Source organism: Schistocerca americana, chromosome 1 (assembly GCF_021461395.2).
Source record: "Schistocerca americana isolate TAMUIC-IGC-003095 chromosome 1, iqSchAmer2.1, whole genome shotgun sequence".
NCBI lineage: Eukaryota > Metazoa > Arthropoda > Insecta > Orthoptera > Acrididae > Schistocerca > Schistocerca americana.
Genome location: NC_060119.1, coordinates 358,481,715 through 358,503,060, shown reverse-complemented (window position 1 = coordinate 358,503,060; position 21,346 = coordinate 358,481,715). Strand labels below are relative to the sequence as shown.

The following is a 21,346-nucleotide window of genomic DNA, read 5'->3' as shown; positions in this document are numbered from 1 at the left end:
TCCATAAGCAACTTTTTCCTGTCAAATATTTAATTTTGCTAGAACATATAAATGATGCCAGCACATGGAACCTGCCAAATATACAACTCACTGATCCAGAGGTTTGGTTCACTGGCATAATTGATGTATTGTGAGGTGCAGAATTTTGTCCATACATTCAAAGGCCATGAACCATCTCCATAGGAACTGATCATCTCACACTTCAGGGAACATGACTAGGTTGGGTCCTATCAGGCCATTATCAAAGGTACAGTCCACCAGTTCATCACAGTGGTCCCTCACATCAGGAAGTGTAAAATCCAGCACTGACATTCAAACACATTCAATTCTGGAAGACAGGAGAATTAAATGAAGTTGTAATGATGAAAGAAAGGAAAAAGTAAGAAACACACATTGTGGAATACATGATTGAAGATTCCAAAGGCAAATTTGTTGTCCAATTCCAACTCATGAAGAGCCAAGCCAGTTAGGGAATTCTTTCCACAATGCATCAATTTGTTTTCTTAGACTGAACAGAGAAAATCAAGACAACCTAAGTTTATGGAAAGCTGCTGAGTTCATGAGGCAATTTGAAGATATTTATGAGGAACAGTGTGTCAGAGATACAGAACATTTCATCAGCTGTGGTATGGAACCCTGTACTTATAATGGAGAATCCAGCTCATATAACATCATGACAAGTGTTGCCTGCACACCTAGAAGAAAACAGCCTGTGGTAGGAGGTGCCAGCCTTGCTTAAGACATCATTTCATAGCCTCTGTCAGATACCTCCAATGTTTCTGTATTTGACGAGATGCCAGAAGAAACAGCTAAAATCCTCTGTCACATTAGCAGAACAATTCAAGGCAAAGAAGGCATCAGTTCTCACTTCATTCCTCCAGCATCACCACATTTTGATGAATATGGGAAGCAGGAGTGACACCCTCCAAACACAACTTGTGGCAAATGATGGGAACAGTGTGTGTAACATTCGATGTGCTGACAACTCTGACGGCCCAAATTGAGGCTTGCTTGAACTCTCATGCCACTATGTTGTAGTCCTACTGATCCCCAAGTCTTCACCCCAAGTCATTTCCTGAGTGGAACCACAATCACAAGTATCCCTCAGCCAGATCTTTGTGCAGCCAGACTGCAATTGCTCACAAGGTGGAAACTACAGCAGCAAGGATTCCAGGTCTTACACAACACTGGTCATCTGGCTACCTACATCATGTGCACAGTCATAGTAAGAGATGACAACCTGCCCTCCTTGTCTGGAAGCTGGCCATCATTGAAGGCATGATGGAATGCTGCAAGTGACTATTCACAAATCACAAGAGGTTTTCAAAAGATCCATCTGCAAGCAATTTTCTTTGCCGAGTGTAGACTACCTGCCATCCTTATGCTCAAATCTGCCCATCTTTGAAGGCAAAATGCAATGCTGCGTGTGATCACTATTCACACAATGCAAGCTATGCCCTTTAGCAGGTGTAGCGATACAAAAGTGAACAATATATTAGTTGCTTCATTTTTTTTTTATTTTTTTTTTTTTTCACCTTTAAATTTTTCTTTGTTCTGTGAGACTCAGACTGAGTGTATTTCATCATTTTTTTATATTTCAGTTTTGTGTGTGTGTGTGTGTGTGTGTGTGTGTGTGTGTGTGTGTGTGTGTGTATGAGAGAGAGAGAAAGAGAGAGAGAGAGAGAGAGAGAGAGAGAGATCATGATTTTCAGGAACCAAACACTATTATCAACAGTACCTAGTTGAAAGACACAATGTTTTGTGTATTTACTTGTGTTCTTTTCTGTGCTTTTGTAGGCTTTGTGCTACTTGCATTACTTTGGAAAGAATTCAATATTCCTTTGGTGACCAGTATGTTTGGTCATTATATTGGGCTGTCACTAGGGAACACTGTCCTCTCTGAAAGTATTTGTACCCGAGAGACAATGACAGGAGGCTGCCCTTCCAAGGGTGCCTAATGGTACTATTGCCACTGTGAGGGAGGGAATGATAATGAATGGAGACTCCGTTGGTCGGATGCCATAGTGCATGGCCTGGGCACCTGATTGTGAATAATAAGTGATTAACTAATACCTGTAGATGTTCATTACAGTCTGAATGGATCCAAATTATTATGGAATCCTATTACATTCTTTGTCTTCTGGTAACATCACAGTTTACATTTTTGTCTCTGGATGCAAACAGTCATGACTACCCATATCTAAAGCAACCATATTCCAAATGGCATCAAATAGAACACTTAGTAAATAAACATGAAATGTTGTATTGATAGGGCCTCCCATGGGTAGACTGGTCACCTGGGCAAGTCTTTTTAGTTGATGCCACTTCCGTGACTTGTGTGTTGATGAGGATCATATGATGATGAAGATAATACAACACCCAGTCCCTGAGTGGAGAAAATCTCTGACCCAGACAGGAATTGAACCCAGGCCCATCACATGGCATTCTGCTGTGCTGAGCATTTGGCTGTGGAGGTGGATAGTAAATAACTGTGATCTGTCTGTTCTCAAGCTCTTTCTATTCACACATTGCAACATATTCAAAGCTTTGGATGTCTTACCTTCAAGTTTTTCGGGTGATGCACAAATGTAAGTTTTTCCAACAAATACAGAGTGCTAGCAGATACAGAGCTCAGAGGACTGATCATGAGTCGCGTTTGGATAGCTCCGTTCCCTGTTGGTAGAGCATTTGCCCATAAAAGGCAAAGGTCCAAAACACAGTTTTAATCTGCCAGAATGTTTCATATCAGCATACACCATTCCGCAGAGTGAAAATTCATTCTGGAAACAATAGCCCAGGCTGTGGCAAAGCCATGTCCTCACAATATCCTTTATTCCAATACTTCTAGTCCCGCAAGCCATACAGGACAACTTCTGTTTTAGTAGGAAGATAGAAGATGAGGTACTGGAAGAAGTAAAACTTTATGGATGGGCTGTGAAGTAACTGAACTTTATAATCATATAATGTTGGAAAAAGTAACAGGTTTGCCCTTTGAAACAAATTGTCTAAGTAAATTCTGGGCAGAAACAGTGTCTGCTACAGTCTATCTAATTACAACTGCTCTTCAGCTAAATCACTCAAAAGTATGAAACAAACTTAAACAGACGAGAGGTTTCATATTCAACTCCTTAAAATAGTTGGAAGTAAAGCCTATATTTACATTTCAGGAACAGCAGATGAAAATGGAATAAAAAAAAGTATAGTATCTTAGTTCAATATTGTGAAGTATTTTTAAGCTATACTCAAATTATTCAAAACCCATTGAGAATAGATATTTTCTCACAGCTAAATGTTATGCAAAAATCAAACATATTGCACCCTTTGATATGATTAAGGAAGCCTCTAACTCATTGTAAATCACATGCTGATCATTCAAACATGTCAAACACAGCATCAATGATTTTTGAAATAACAATTGAATTTGATCAACATTCATGAAATTCACCACTGTATGACCACGACAAAATTTTGCAAACCAATTTCAGACACCTCTCTGATGGGGGCTGATTACCAAAACTTTAGCAAAACAATTCAGAGCATTGTTGCTGAGTTAGACCTTTACAAAAATTGTAAAAAATCATCTAATGAACACCTTCATGTCAAAATTATGTTTTTTCACTAAACTGTCTTCATTGAACTCTCATTATAAACTAAGTCCTCAATCAAATTCTGAGCTGCCATTGTTCGAACAATAACAAATTTTAGAACATTAGTAGTCTCACATCTCTATAGTAGTTGTTTGTAAAGACTTGAAGAGGTGACCCTCAAAATCATCATCTTTTTATGCTATTTTTTCGTTTCTTTATTATTATTAAGGAACCCACTAAAACACAATCAATTTTCATTGCATATTTTTCTGTCTCTTTCTTTTTCCTTTCCCAAAAGCTTCTCATATATTCACTGTTTCTTCTTCCTCCCTTCTGTCCAAGTTTTTCCTATTTTCTTCTCTTTTGGTGTTTGCTGATATTTCTGTTTTCTGATTTTCTCTCTATTTTGTCCTGTCTGTCATATCTTCTGTGGAGATGTTAGTTTCTTGAGGTCTTCCTTGGTTTCCTTTACTCAGGTGGTTTTTCACTGTATTAGTGATCACTATGTTAAAAATCTTCTTGGTCAAGTCTGTTTTCATTCATCATGTGTGTGTCTGTAGAACTTGGTTCTTACTACCTGATAATGTTTGTAATCATGTTTGCCCATTCATACAGTTCTTTTGTTGGTCTTTTTATCCAGATATCCTATTTTGGAACCAGCTCGTAGATCTTTCTCAATGCTTTCACCTTTTGTTTTTCCATTTCCTTGATTTTCATTCTTCTCTTGATTAATGTTGTTTCTGAGATAAGACTACTGTACTATAGTGTCTAAATTTGACATTGACAGAGAATTTCTTTTGTTGCAGGGGTTTCATGCAAGTCTGCCTGCTTTTTGTAGTATTGTGATCCTTTCTTCATTGAATGTCAAGTTCAGTCCATTTTTCTGTATAATCTATCCCAGCTTTTTGAAACAGATTTGTAGTCCTGGTTTGGCTGAGATTTCATTTAGCGTCTCTAGAGATTCTTTTCTGTTACTTGTTGTGATGGCTACATCATCAGCAAAGACCAGACATTTTATGTTGACAGTTCTATCCTTGGGTCTCCACATCTTTACCCGTTTACTTCTTTGTCACATGTCTTGATTATTTTATCCAAAACTGAGTTAAAAAGAATGGGTGACAGGTCATCTCCTGTCTTGATTTTGAATTGTTCCAATATCTCTCCTATGAACTTCACTTTGGAAGGTGTATTTGTTAATGTGCCCTGGATTAGCGTTCTCATCTTGTCCACCTTCATTTCTTCCAGAGTGTTGAAGAGTGTTTCTCTATCTACGGAGCCATATGCCATATTGATGTTTACAAATATTTTGTTTCACTTTTTTCTTTATTATTTTGAATTTCAGCCTACTGTTTTCTCACTACAAGGTTTTTACCTGAATTTACGTTTACATTTGCATACACTGTACAGTTTACTAATGTTTGTAAATGGAATATTATGGTGTAGTTCAGCTGATATTTCCCAGGTATAATTTCTTCCTTTGTGATTTTCAAAGAAGGTCCTTGTTACAATCAGCTGAAATACATAACATGACTGTGAAAGCTTCTTTTGCCTTTACTTTGTCCCCAAATCACAAATTCTCCAGTAATACAGCCATTATTTTTCTCTTCTACTATAACATTCCAGTTGTCTAGGTCTATCAGATTTTCTTTGTGCTGAATCATCAGCTTTTGACATGAGCATATATAACTGTTGAGTGGTGTTTCATGTGGGCTTTGTTTCAGCCCTTGGAAAAATAATTTGGACACCATGTTGCTCATCACAACTCTCTCCATTTCATATTCCATGCTTTTAAAGTGGCAACATGTTGCATCAGCCACTAATGTTGTTGTTCTTCTTCTTGTTATTAGCTTATAATTACCTTAATAGAAATCTTTTTCCATTTCATTTCACTGACCCCTGTTCTTCATTGTCCTGGTAAGTAACACCTGAGATGTCTCCAAACAGAGATCCAAATATGGATTTAGTTTCTGTCTGTGATTTATTTTGTTAATTTTGTGGTTTTTATGAGAATTTTGTACTATATAGAAAATTTTGTGAAGAAACTTCTGTGTATTTAATGTGGTGGTTTCATTTTTCCATCTGCATCTACATGCCCTTGTTCATTGCTGGTATTTTCACTTTTAGGGACAGATCTAATCAGAAACTCAGTTCACCTTGTTTGTGTTTTGATGTGCAGACAAAATTCTAATATGTTATGCATACTTCCCACCCTTATCATCATTCAGGATATTTTGCTGGGTAAAACAGCAAGAAAGAGTAAGTATTTATTCTGAGCAGAGCAGTGAGAATATGGTGAAGTCAATGGCAGTAAATCACACAGGTGCCTGTCACTCTTGTGCCAGTACATGACCACATTAAAGCATCTACAACCAAGTATCTGGTGAAATGTGATGAATGTAACCACTACATAACACGTAAAATAATATTCATTGACACTTTGTATCTTCTCAGTGACTTAGAGGGATGTTTGATTATTTTTTTGTCACAATTACAAATAAAGGAGACAACTCATCAAAAGGCAGAAGCACTGCATCATCGATAGGCACACAAACTAAAGGTATGGAGCTTGGCTAGCTTTTGGAATGTACTTACTTTTTCTAGCTGTAGAAAAAACATGCACACAACACACAGTCATTCACATGCACATGCCTGTCTCCCTATATTGTGCTTAGTTGACTGCCAGCTCTTTACTGGCCCACAGTGGGTGGAGTGGGGTGAGGTGGGGGTTTGGGGTGGGGTGAAGAATGGAGAGAGAGAGGGGAGGCAGAGTACAGGTTGGGGGGGGGGGGGGGAGTGTCTAGTGGCTCATGGGAGAGTGGGGAGCCATCTGTGGACTAGCCAGGGTGCAGGTATGATGTGCAGTAAGGATTGCTCCCATCTGCGTAGCTCAGAAAAGCTGGTGGTGGTGGGGAGGATCCAGGTCACACTGGTAGTGAAGCAGCTATTGAAATTTTGCATGTTGTGCTATGCTACATGTTGGTCCCCTGGGTCATCTACCTTGTTTTTGGCAACGGTTTGGCATTGGCCACTCATTCTAGGTAACAGCTGGCTGGTTGTCATACCAATGTAAAATGCTGTGCGGTGTTTGCAGCAGAGCATGGCTGCTTTCACAGGTGGCTCTGATTCTGATGGGCCACGATAAGCCTCTGAAGGGACTGGAGTAGGTATTGTGTGGGTTGATTGCATCTGGGTCTTCCACAGAGATATGACACCTGTGGCAGGAGAATGGCATAGGGATGGACTAGGATGTGGAGGTTGGGTGGTTGGCAGATCACCACTCTGGGAGTGGTTGGATGTCTCTATGGTAGGATTTCCCTTGTTTCAGGGCTTGGTGATAGACAGACAAAGCCCTGACAAAGACCGTGTTTAAATCATTCCAGTCCAGGATGGTACTGGGTGTCAAGGTGGGGCACTCCTTTGCAATTGGTTCCTGGGATGGATGTTAGGATCAGGTATGTGTGAGGATATGGTCCAGGAAATCTGTTTGTGAACTAGGTCTGGAGGGTATTGCCTGTCTGTGAAGGCCTTTGTGAGGCCTTCAGCATACTGGATGAGAGAGTTGTCATCACTGCAGAAACCTCTACCATGGGTTGTCAGGCTGATGGCAGAGATTTTTAGGTGAGGAAAGGGTAGCAGCTGTCAAAGTGCAGGTACTGTTGGTGATTGGTGGGTCTGATGTTGGCTGAGGTGTGGATGGAGCCATCTGAGAGGAGATCGATAACAAGGAAGGTGGACCAGTTGGTGGAGGAGGGCCAGGTGAAGTGGATGGGAAAGAAGATGTTGACATTGTGGAGTAATGAGGATAAGATGTCTTGGCCTTGGATACAGATTATAAAGAAGTCATCAATAAACTTGAACCAGACCAGGGGTTTGGGCTTTTGGGAAGCTAGGAATGTTTCCTCTAGGTGGCCTATGATGAGGTTTGCATAGCAGGGTGCCATGCAGTGGCCACAACTGTGCCACATATTTGTTTGTATACTTTCCCTTTAAAGGTGAAACAGTTAGGGGTTAGAATGTAGTTGGTTAGGTGTACGAGGAATGAAGTGACATGTTTGGGAATCTGAAGGGTGTTGGGGGAGGTACTGTTCAATCCCTGAAAAGCCATGGGCATGAGGGATGTTGTTGTATAGGGAGGTTGCATCAGCAGTGACGAGAAAGGATCCAAGAGGTAAGGGTGTGGGGATGGTGGAGAGCCAGTGCAGGAAATGGTTGGCATCTTTATTGCAGGAGACTAGATTTTGGCCAATTGGTTGGAGATGTTGATCAAAAAGGGCAAGATTCTTTTGGTAGGGGCACTGTAACCGACCACAATAGGGTGGGGAGAGATTCTGGGGAGGGCCTAAGGATTTCAGCAGGGATTGGAGGTTGTGTTGGACTTCTGGGATGGGGTAACCCTGGTAGAGCTTGTAAGTGGAAGTATCAGGCAACTGGCCTCTGCCAGGCAGTCACTCTGGTTCATAACAACAGTGGTGGAACCTTTGTCTGCTGGGAGGATGATGAGATCAGGATCCATTTTCTGGTTATGTAGGGCAGTCCTTACTTCTTAGGGGGGCCTGGGGAAGGATGACAAGGTCAGGCTGGAAGTTAGGAATTTGTGGAAGGTGACCAGGAGATGGTTGGGTGGGAGTATGGGAGGGTCATGGTTAGATGGTGGTATGAATTGGAACAGGCAGGGTTCGATGTTGGGACTGGATTGGCTTTGCTATCTGGGTCCTCTCCACCATCACCTGTTTTCTGAGCTGCACAGATGGTACTATCCTTGCAGCATCTCCTTTGCACACACACACACACACACACACACACACACACACACACACACACACACCATCCCTTGCCCCAGTACCCTTGACCGATGTTTGTGTGTGTGTGTGTGTGTGCATGTTTTTGCTACAGCTAGTAAGAGGAAGTGCATTCCGAAAGCTAGCCAAGCTCTGCACCTATTGTTTGTGTGCTTATCGATGATGCAGTGCTTCTGCCTTTCAGCAAGTTGTCTCCTTTATTCCTAAATAATTTGTAATTTTCAATCAGAACTTTGGTCAGAATTTTTATAAAACTGTGTGTAAACATCAAGTACAAAACTGAAACTCCACAGAAACTCACAAATAAATTACCTTTCCCACAAAACAACGTGATATTGGTTTCTGCATTTGCAAATCTCTGTGCATATTTTAAGGAATAATACTCCTTGAGAAATTAACGTGCTTTCATACAGCAAAGTATTTTCTTTGACAAAGTACCGGGTGATCAAAAAGGTAGTATAAATTTGAAACCTTAATAAACCACAGAATAATGTAGATAGAGAGGTAAAAATTGACACACATGCTTGAAATGACATGAGGTTTTATTAGAAAAAAAAAAAAAAAAAAAAAAAAAAGGTATTGCTAGACGCGTGAAAGATCTCTTGCGCACATCGTTTGCTGATGATCGTGTGCTCAGCCGCCACTTTCGTCATGCTTGGCCTCCCAGGTCCCCAGACCTCAGTCCGTGTGATTATTGGCTTTGGGGTTACCTGAAGTCGCAAGTGTATCGTGATTGACTGACATCTCTAGGGATGCTGAAAGACAACATCCAATGCCAATGCCTCACCATAACTCTGGACATGCTTTACTGTGCTGTTCACAACATTATTCCTCGACTGCAGCTGTTGCTGAGGAATGATGGTGGACGTATAGAGCATTTCCTGTAAAGAACATCATCTTTGCTTTGTCTTACTTTATTATGCTAATTATTGCTATTCTGGTCAGATGAAACATCTCATCTGTTGGACATTTTTTGAACTTTTGTATTTTTTTGGTTCTAATAAAATCCCATGTCATTCCAAGCATGTGTACCAATTTGTACCTCTCTATCTACATTATTCCATGATTTCTTCAGGTTTCAAATTTATACTGACTTTTTGATCACCCGGTACATAGTTTAATGACAATAAGATAAATAATAAATAGCTGAGAGTGTGTTTCATTCAAAGCAAAACTTTAATAATACAATGATAAATCAACAGATGGAGAGACTTGACAGTTGCTAACAGTAGTGCTCTCAGTTTGAATACTAGGTAGCAGATCGCAACATAAATCAGGAATACTAAACAAAGATGGCCACTCCATAGGTGAAGATTAACAGCAGCGGTAAACGACTCTGCAGTACCTTTTTTATTATTATTATTGTTACAAAGTGTAGAAGCTCTTAAGACATGGAAGCAGGCAAACTTGGACCAAATCTATACATTGGGTTAATGACCTTTTTACTGGTACTTAAGTTGGCTTGGCTGGAGTTTTTAAGCAGTTTTCCATAGTCTGTAGACATACGACAGGTTAGCTTTTGATCTCTGCCTCAGAAGCACAAAGTACAAACATTTCAAATATGACTATATAAGAACTATTATATTACCATCCACAGACAGACAGTGCACACAACTTTCCACCCTTATAATAACTAATGTCTCTGGCAACAAGAAGAATATCTAGGCACAAAATAGAAATAAAAGTGATAGCCGTATCACAGATGGGTAACTGTTTATCTTAAATGGATCCTGCAGTAGATAGAACATGTTCCAAGGAAAAGAAAAAAACGCAGCTTATCCCTGCAATAGATTTAGGAAGTTTAAAAATGTCATCCATTTTGCTTGGGCTATGACCAGGCCACAGAAACGCATTGTCAAAGATATGTGAGCAGGTGTTGCTTTGAAGGAAATAAACAATGAATATGAGCGTGTAGGTGTCAGTTCAATATATTACATTCTCCAAGATGTTCTGCAATTCCACAAAAGTTCTGTGATTTGTGGTACAGCAATTGACTGTACAACTTCAGGACAGACCACTAAAGATATGAACTGTGCCTTTCACATCTGGTCCATTTGATAGACCTTAATTCCACTGAATTTTCATGCCATTGAAAGATTCTTGAGGAAAGCATTCCTTCTCCAATGAAGAGAGGGAAAACACAATGGAGAAGACTCTTCCAAGAAGTGAGTGCACATTCGAAGCATAGGTGCATTACAGCTTACTGAGGGAGATAATGTAACTGAATTACTTCAGTGTGTTAACAGTTATTACAATTAAGGTTCTCATTTGAACAATCGAAATATAACCAGTAATGATATTATGAAAAGGATAGTTGCTACTCACCATATAGCGAAGATGCTGAGTCGCAGATAGGCACAACAAAGAGACTGTCAGAAAATGAGCTTTCTGCCAACAAGACCCGTGTTAGAGATAGAGAAAGAACACACACACACACAAAAATAAGCACGTGTGCGCTAATGCAACTCAAACACTCATGGCTGCAGTCTCTGGCTGCTGTGGGGTAAAGTTTACTTAGATACTATAAGAATAAATCATCATACATTTGATATCCATTATTGGATAAACACCTCTTCTGACTTTCTTATGCATTTCAGCTAAACACATCCGTGTTGTTCCTTCATGTTTTCTAATATTGTTTATTGACCTTCAATTAGGTCATTGTCTCCATCATTTATTATCTATTTGAATTCAGTAAGAAACTACCTTGCTCCATCCACTATCCATCTGCCAGTCTTCATGTCCAGCATACCTGGATTTCCATTTCCATTGCACTCATAGTTATGTCTTGTAGTCCTTTCAGTTAACTGTTCCATTTGTTTGTTTCCATTTCTCTCCTACTGACTCCAAGAGAACATAAAGCAAAATGCTTTTGATTGATATCATAAGAGCAAAATTAATGCTAATTAAAAGTCAGTTTAGCTCCTGGTGAACATTTACTTAGTGTGCTCGTAAATATAGGTGTTTTCTCGTGGAAAAACAATTTATTAAGGTAATATTGTAGCTTAAATAAGTAAATTAGTAACTATTGTGACGTGAATATTGAAGGTTTCGCTTTTACTTGTGTAGTTTTCGAGAAAAGATAACTGTTGTAAAGTGCAAGCCTTTGGCGTGGGTTTGTTTTCGTTATTGACAGCAGTCAGTTATGTTATTATTCAATAATTTCTGGGTAGTGTGTGTAGCTTTATTGTGAAGAGTATCATGGGTGTGTAATTTGCATTCAGTTCATGTTTTCTGTGTTTCTATACTTCCGTACAGTTAATTTTCCATATTGTGCTGTAAAGTCATTAAGTGGTGTTTCTGTTTCCATTAGCATATTTATACATAATTCAGTGATAGCACCTGATCAAATTTATCATTAGAAAATATCGAGCCTCTTCAGTTTCCTGCTCGTTTCATGATTTCCGCCACTATAACCTACGCCAGCAATTAAATTCGCGCTGTTTACATTTGCCTGCTGCTACATTCGCCTGACATCCATAAGTTCTCTGCTCACCTCATGGCAAGTAAGTTACTTTCTGCTAATTATTAGTTGGTGTAGAGGAATTGCTTGTAGTGCAATTTGTATTGTTTGTATTTGTGTTGTTTGTTTGTAGTGTAATTTGTATTGTTTAATCTGCCGTCATGTGTGACAAATGTGTATGTTGTCATAGATTAGTGAGCACAGGAATGAAATGTCAGGATTGTGGATTGGTGTTTCATTAGGGAGATTGTAGCGGAGAAGCTGTTATAGTGTCAGATGAGGCTCGCCAATGGAGTTGTAGATTATGTAGCCATGACAAGAAAAATGTGGAACAGGGGAAAAAGATTTGTGCCCTTCAGGCTGAACTAGAAATGGTTTACTTTGAATTAGACAGGTTGAAGGGGGAAATGGACAATGGGAGCTGGGAACAGGTAACAAGTCGTAGTCAGAAGGAGAAAACCTCAGAAATCACTTTTCAGATTCCAGTGAGCAATCAGTTTGATTTGTTACCTGAAGTAGAAAAGCCTCAAGCAGCTTTTGAGCAAAGTAGGGTGCAGCAGACTTGTAGTAACAATTGTAATGCTAGGTTGGGAGTAAAGTCAAGCAGAAAGAAAAAGAGTCCTGCTGTTATGTAGCAGTCACAGGGGAGGTGTAGGCCAGTTGCTACAGGATAGGCTAGGAGTCGAGTACCAGGTCACAAGCATTGTGAAACCTAGTGCTAAGCTTGGCCAGGTTACAGAAAACCTAGGGGCCTTGTGCAAATATTTTGATGGTGAGGACCATGTTCTTATAATAGGAGGAGCAGGAAACAGCCTGGCTAGAAATTTGGACTATAGTATTAGGTGTGACCTGGATGTGCAGCAACAGCTCACACTCATGTGGGGTTTGTGGATGTTTTGCAGTGCAATGACCAGCCCTGAGTTAATACGGCTGTCAACCGTGTTAACAGAGAGCTGGGTGGGGGTTACTGTTGCCAGAAACTAAATCTCATATCTGTGCTGTGCCTGTTGATGAAATTGGGAGGTGGGGTTACACTAGTCATGGCCTGCACCTGAATAATAGGAGAGGGAAGGATAGATTAGTTGATCTTCTGACAGAAAATGTAAGGGGGGCCACATGCACATAAGACAAAATCCCTGTGTTTACTGGAGTCAAAGGGACATATTTTTTAGGTTAGAGTCAGATTACAGATAGAGAGTATTGAAAGAGATTAAAACAGAACAGTGGCACAATGTCTGTAGCAGTATCCACAGAAATAAAATTTGTGTTTCATCAGAACATTAGAGGACTGAAAAATAAGATGGATGAGCTTCTTGTATGCCTAGAAAATGGGGTAAATTCTGAAGGTATAGATGTTTTGTGTCTCTCTGAACACCATGTAACCTCAGGGATGGAGAAGTTAAATTTAAGGGATTACAGATTAGCATTTTATTCATGTACAGTTAACTTGGAAAAAAGGAGGAGTTGCTACTTATATAAAAACTGGACACAAAGTCAAAAATATTGAAACAAATAGCTTTTGTGTGGATCAGATCCTTGAAGCATGTGCTTGTGAGTTGCTACTGCAATATACTTCTACAGTAATTGTAACAATCTACAGATCCCCTCAAGGTAACTTTCAGCTATTCATGAAAAATCTTGAGGCATTATTGAGCTACCTGTCAGACAAAAAGAAGCAGTTAGTGGTTTGTGGTGATTTTAATGTAGATTTCTTAAAGGATACAGATGGGAAAAAGAGATAGAATCTTTGTTTGGTTGTTTCAATCTAGTCATCATCATCTTGGACAGTTTCCAGCCACTGGCTGGGTCTGTCGGGAACACAAGCCTCTCCATCGTGTTCTGTCTTTCCACCATTCCCCCTCTTCCACCTTCGTCCAGTTCTCTCCTCTTCTCATCACACATTCCTTCACTCCCTTCACCCATCTATCTCTTGGTCTTCCTCTGGGCCTCTTCCCCTCCAGTTCCAGATCAAACATCCTCTTTGGAATTCTTCCCTCATCCATTCTCTTCATGTGTCCATACCACTGCAGTCTTGATTTTTCTATCCTGTCCTGTACTGGTTCCTCCTTTAGTCTTTCCCTCACATACACATTCCGCAATCTGTCTCGTCTTGTTACACCCAACCTGCTCCTCTGGAACTTCATTTCACTAGCCTGTATTCTACTTTTGTCGCTTTTGTGCATTACCCGTGTCTCACTTCCGTATGCCAATATGGGGACAAAGTAGGTTCGGTATATAATTCCCTTGGATTTCTGTGGCACCTCCTTGCTCCAAATAAGCCCCCTAATGCATTTGTAGAACTGCCCTGCTTTTCTGCACCTTTCATTTATTTCCATTGCGTTTCCCCCCTTACTTTCAATCACGCTTCCCAAGTACTTGAAGTTCTCTACCACTTGTAGTTTTTCCCCTCCACAAGTTATATCCACATTTGGCCTATTCTTCTTCCTTGTTGTGACAATTATTTCACTTTTCTTTGCAGAGAAATGCATTCCATATTGTGCTGCCGTTGCCTCCCATGCATCTAACTGCTCTTGCACCTCCTTCTCGCAATTTCCCCATAACATCAGGTCAACGGCAAAAAGCACTGCTTTCATTTTATGATCTCCAATTGCATCTGATACTTGCTGTAGGATTTCATCCATAACAATCTAGTATCTGTTGTAAATTTTCCTACACGTGTGCACCAGGATAGGAGGTCACTTATCAATAACATTTTCATAGACAGTGCTCAGGCAGAAACAATTAATGTGTACCCAGTTGTTAATGGGATATCTGATAATGATGCACAGTTAACGGAAATAACACATATAGCACCCTACAGGATTCAGATAGGTTCATACAAGGCAGGGAGGCTTATTAATGCGAATTGGATATAGAGCTTTAAGTGCAGTCTAGAAGAGCTACACTGGGATGAAGTATACACAGAAAATGATGCTGATGCCAAATTCAATTTATTCCACCATAAATTTGTCTCAGTATTTGAGAGTTGCTTTCCTGAAACGTTATCCAAAAAAGCCATTACAAAGTCAAGTAAGCCATGGATTATTAAGGGAATTAAGATATCATGTAAGAAGAAGAGGGAAATATATGGACAGGCCAGAATAAGTCAGGATGTAATATTTTAAGGAAAGTCATTAAGAAGTCGAGAAACGTGTTCTGACAGAAATTAATAGTGGGGATAGTAAGATTAAAACTATATGGAACATTGTCAATGGGAGATGGGGCAGCCTGACAGTGCACAGCCTACCATAGCAATAAAGCTAAATGATGATGATGTGAGTGATAATTCACAAGTTGCAAGTATTTTTAACAATCACTTTCTGGATGTAGCAGCAAAAATAGGGTTAAAGGGTTCAGTTGAAGAAGCAAAAAGTAGTTAAAAATGTCATTCCCCAGGACTTTAGGCCTTTAGAAATAGCACCAACATCCCCCACTGAAATTAAGGGAATTATAAATATACTGAAAAACAAGAGCTCATGTGTTGTTGATGGAGTCTCTAATAGAATTTTGAAGTGTTGTTCTAATTTAATAAGTGGAGTCCTTAGCGATATATGTAATGCTTCACTGGCACAGGGATTTTTTCCAGACAGATTGAAATACGAAATTGTCAAACCTCTTCATAAGAAAGGAGACAAGTGTGTCTTAAATAATTATAGACCAATCTCATTGCTGACTTCATTTTCTAAAATTTTCGAAAAAGTTCTGTATTCAAGAGCAGTCTCACATTTAAGTGAAAATAATTTACTCAGTATGTCAGTTTGGATTCCAGAAGGGTTACTCAACTGAGAATGCTATCTACACATTTACCCATCAAATAGTACAAGCCATAAATAACAAATTATCTCCAGTTGGTATTTTTTGTGACCTCTCGAAGGCATTTGACTGTGTGGATCATGTCACATCTTAGAAAAACTCAGGTTTTATTGAATTAAAGGCTATACATACAGCTGGTTTGAATCATACTTAATGAACAGAAAGCAAAACGTTGTGCTGAGTAGCACAAATAATGTTGGGAGGGTGGAAAATTCTAGTGAATTGGGAGATATCACAAAGGGAGTCCACAGGGTTCAATTTTAGTTCCTCTGCTGTTCCTCACTCATGTGAACGACCTCCCACTTAATGTTCGGCAAGTGGAACTAGTACTTTTTGCAGATGACACGAGTGTTATACTAAAATCCCATTCCAGAAATAGCAGCTGAAGATATTGTTAAGGATGTCTTTCAAAGAATTATTAAGTGGTTCTCAGAAAATGGACTCTCCCTTAATTTTGAAAAAACTCACTATATCCAGGTCTGTACACCGAACAGAGTCATAGCGACAATTGATGTAGCATATGAACAGGGTAGATTTCTCCAAATTTTTGGGTGTTCACATTGATGACAGCTTAAACTGGAAGAAGCATATTACTAAGCTTCTCAAACAACTAATTTCAGCTTCTTTCGCTCTTCGTATAATCACTAGTCTTGGTAATAAACAGATCAGTCTCCTCACATACTTTGCATATTTCCACTCAATAATGTTTTATGGGATAGTTTTCTGGGATAACTCACCACTTAGATATAAAGTATTGACTGCACAAAAGAGAGCAGTGAGAATAATTGGTGGTGTTCACCCAAGGATGTCATATAGGCAACTTTTCAAGGAGTTAGGTATTTTAACAGCACCATCAGAGTACATTTATTCACTAATGAAATTCATTACAAATAATCCATCTCAATTTGCGAAGAACAGTGATGTTCATACGTACAACATGTAACAACAACAACGCTGTACTATTGTACATATAAGTAATTTTTTTTTCTTCTGATTTTTCGATAAACTTGTGTAATTAATGTTCTGATTCCATTTCTTTTTTGTTTCATGCCATTGTGTTAAGGAAACCGTAAACAAGTTTCAATGTGAATATTAATGTTTATGTAAAATGTGAAGCAATATTGTAATAGAATTGAAATGTAACAAATGTTGAAACTGTTGTAAGATGTTTAAAATTGTAATTGTGCGTCTGGTCCATACATAGGCAATGTGTTAGGATACGTAGAATGCAAAACCTCGGGTGAATACCCTGTCTGTAAGGGAGCGGTAAAAGGTGGATGGCAGGCTAGCGTGGGAAAATGCACGCGGGCACTGCATGGCACAATGGGCTCAGCAGTAGTAGTTGGAGTCTGGCACTGGTTTGAGCAACACTTTCTGGAGCGAGGAGGCTCTCCTGGAAGACGTAGTTTCACTGAGCCTCGGGTATGTCGTTCCAAATCCCACACAGCATGGCAAAATTCCATAGGCACTAAATGGAAAAGTATTGAGATGCTATGAAGAATTAAAGTGCCGATACGTCAAGAGCCATAACTGTGGTTGTATGTGTGCTCTGTGTCTCGCCATCTCGCCGCCCGCCAACCGCCGCATCGATACAAGCAGGTTGAAACTTTTAGTACTGTATTCGTATGGACCATAGAGTGAACTGTTCAATAATAACCTAAATTTTACCAGAACTTTCCCGTCATTTAATTATCCTCACAACTAACCTAGACAGGGTCCTTTCCAAATGTTGTGCAATCCGAGTGTCCCGAAATGAAAAATTAAATTGTGTGTTAATAATAATTACTTGCAGACCTAGCAATGTTAGAATGGTGTTTAAAGAACTGTTTTGTTAATGAACCAGTAAATAAATAACGAAGGTCTAACGAAGTTGAAAGATAACTTTAATATTGATATAGTAATGAAGTTTAATTATTTCGAGACAGATATAAAGGTATTTAAATGAGCAGTAAATAAGATGAAAAGAGTTGTAACTTATATACTGGAAATCCTGAACGCATAATAATTTCAGTAATCAATTTTTTTAATATAGTGATCACAACAGTTTCAGGGACCCCCCTCCCCCCTTTTTTTTATTCATTTGAATTCTGAAGTGTTCTAAATTGGTTTGACCAGCAAAAGTTAAAGTCAATATATAAGTCAAAATTTATCAGTATTTTATCTTTATCAAAATTGACATTTTGCGTGTGTCACGAAAGTGCTATTGCTAGGGTAACCTATGCCCAATTTTAATCAGATTAATAGACAGTATGAAGTTTTGTAGTATAGTATAGTGTGGTGTTATGTATTCATGGTTTTTCCATATCAGTACAGAATGTGAAACTATCAGTTCAATAGATTTTCTGGTTCTAAAATTCTACTATATTATGCAGTGTTACTACCTGTTGTTTTGCATGAATATCTACCAACTTGTACAGGGAAGAAACTCAGTTAATGCCTAATTAGGCTGGTGACCGTATTATTATTAAATTGGTAACATCTTCAGTGTTGCTTTTGGTCCATCCTGACGTGTAGTTGCATTTTGGACTTGCTTGATGGATCATTGTTATTACAGAGTGTGTGTAAGTCTGATTTGCCACCATTCAGGTACACACGGTCGATATCTGTAAGAAAATCCTTTCTCATAAGGTGAATTCTGCTCACTTACTATAGTACAGACTTTAACGAGTATTGTGTGCCCCACACGCACGTTACAAACACTAGAGGGAAAAATGACCTTTCCTATCCATTACTGAAGCTGTCAGTTGCTCAAAAAGGAGTACATTATTCAGCAACTAAAATCTTTGATCAGTTGCCCAACAACATAAAGTGTCTGGGAGGTACCAGATCAAGTTTTAAATCTAGCTTAAAATAATTTCTTTTGGACAACTCCTCCTACTCCATGGACGAGTTTCTGTTTCAGAAATGTACCTCTAACTGTAGTTGCATGTGTAGAACTAAAAATTTGATTAATATTAATATTAGCACTATTCATGTGTGTGCGCGTGTTAATCTGACTTTTTCTATATCATATCGATACAACAATCGGGAAAATGATCTACGGAACATGACATATCTAAAACTAAACTAAACTTACTATCAATTCATTCCTTGGTCCATTACATGTCCCTGAATGTTTCAGTCCATACTGGATTTTACAAAATGATATCTGGGAGTGAGAGAATACGCTTTACAGAGTAAGCGAAGTGGAATAAAAAGAGACACCAAGTGAGACTAAAAGGATCAGCTAAGACAACAAACACAGAAATAGATTTACCTCCACAGTGACTCTGGTTGAAAAAAAAAAAAAAAAAAATATATAAATTTGTTGATTTATCATCTTCCTCAGTTCTATCACAGTTTCAATGTATTGTAACAAGAGGCTCATTAGTGTGAGATGTCTTGAAGTTCACACTATTCATTATCAATATCATTAGAATAACTGCTGTTGCCACAAGGAATTGGCTAGATGGGTGAATGAATGCACTGCATATAGGATGGGTGGCAAACACGTTTGTTTTTCAAAACAGTTTTCCTCCTTTCTAACATACTACACACCAGATTGAGGGAGATAAACAAATTAGAACTTTCGATGAAGGACAAGAAAGATTATGTAGCAGTAAAAGTTGTTATGCCAAATAATTCGAGAAAGAAGCAATCAATGGACAATACCTCTTCGTTATTTTATCGGTTTTCTCTCTTCAAATTTATGACTGCCTTAATCTTGGTTTCTATATTACTATTCTTTCTCATTAAGTCTCAAACCACAAAGGCATTTCATTATAAGAGACAGATCAAGAGGAAACCATAGATGGTTCTAAAATGCTTGAACATTAGCAGATATTGACGAATATTAGTATCAGATTTATTTTGATGATAATGACCCACTGAGTATTAAAACGTTGAGAAACTATTTTATTTCCTGAAGAAATATTTGAAAATGATTGAGTGTGTGTGCATGCACGCAAGTGCCCGCGCATGCACACGCACACACTTCACTCTCTCAGCTGAATACATGGCGTTGTCTGGATGTGTATTAATTCCAGTCCATCTCCTCCTTCCCTCTCGCTATCCATCTCCTCCTGTTCCCTTTATGTCAATTTCCTCCTCCTCCCTTCTTCTCCATGTTATAATCTGCACCCCAATACAAGGTTGTTGATTTACACCCCATAGTAGTTCTTTTCAGATGGTGACTAATTTGTGTACCCAGTTTGGTTGAAATTGATCCAGGGATTTAGGAGGACCTCAATACCTGTGGTTTTCCCCATGTACACACAGATCACATATATTCGGTTTATTTGTATACGTACTTCATCCGTATCTCCAGCAAATTTCCCCTTGCTGTTCTGTTCACACACAGCTTGATGTTTATGAGGTAACATCTCCTGAAAGGGGTGTCCTACAATGACATTTTTGCAAATACATTCAGTGGTATATGTGAATACTGTGTACAAAATTTGTCACAAATAGAGTTAGTAGTAAAGCAGTAATAAATTAAAGGGTGATGCCTGATCTGGCAGTTTTACTGCATGAACAGTGTAAATGTAGTAAGCGAAAAACTTTTTGGGAGGGGGGTATCGGTGAGAAAAAGTCTTGTAAATGTTTGCAATTATGTGTAAAGTTACTTGCAAGTCACTAAGTGCTCTCATTCTCAAATACTGGATGAAGATAGTCTAGCTACGCATGTGTTATGAGCTAGACCTCTTTTTCATGTCCACCCGTTTTGAGAGGTAAGTGGTTCTTACCCCCACAGTGGTTTAGGAATAGATGTGGAACATACACATACATTTTATGTATATGAAAAGCAATTTACCTTAGTTTACTCATGTTTACCCATATTTACAAAAAACTGCAGTTACAATCTTCTTATCTCACTGTCATTTACACAGTTTCTATAACATGTATTGGTCAGGAAACTGCAACTTCTGTATGCTGTTCAGTCTGTAAACTACAACAATGATCCAAATAAGTTAAAAGATTCTGCTGACAATACACTCGCCCAAGCATCATATTGGTTAAGGTCAAACGGGTTTGTCCTGAATAAGAACAAAACACAGAAAATGGTATTTAGTCTAAAGGACAAAAGTCCTTTTAATGATCCCTTTTATATAAAAGTTCTTGGGGGTATCCCTAGATGGCAAATTGTACTGGGATCAACACATAAAATACATTAGTGTTAAATTATCCAGAGTTATTTACTTATTAAGATGTCTTATGAAATGTGTACCAGAACCTTATGTTAAAACATGTTATTTTGCACTGTTTCAAGTACCATGTTACATGGACTTATTCTCTGGGAAAACTCGAGCCACATTCAAAACATATTACATCTGCAGAATAAATCAATCTGAGTCATTACAAGTTCTCGGCATAAATCACATTGTAAGCCTTTGTTCCCTGAATGTGAAATAATGACTGTTATAAATCTGGATATATACCAAGCGTTAACCCATTAAAAAAAAATTACATGAAATAAAACATAGAAACAATATTCATGGGCACAACACAAGAAATAATAGTTCCATACATATGTCATACCACAGATTATCAAAGTCAATCAATAGCAATGAGCTAGTGGGCCATAAACTATTTAATAAGCTTCCACAGAGGATACAAGTGTGAATTTAGGAAAACATTAAATAAATGGCTTGTTGCCAATGCCTTCTACGAATTGAAAGAATTTTTTGACTGCAACATGGAACTGT

The 21,346-nt window shown here is 38.7% G+C and overlaps 1 protein-coding gene across 3 annotated transcripts in view; it reads right to left on the bottom strand.

The window, feature by feature from the left end:
* The window catches only part of LOC124599880 (proteoglycan 4-like), a 70,676-nt gene that overhangs the window by 9,725 nt on the left and 39,605 nt on the right, over positions 1-21,346 (bottom strand). The gene's annotated exons all lie outside the window — the stretch shown is intronic.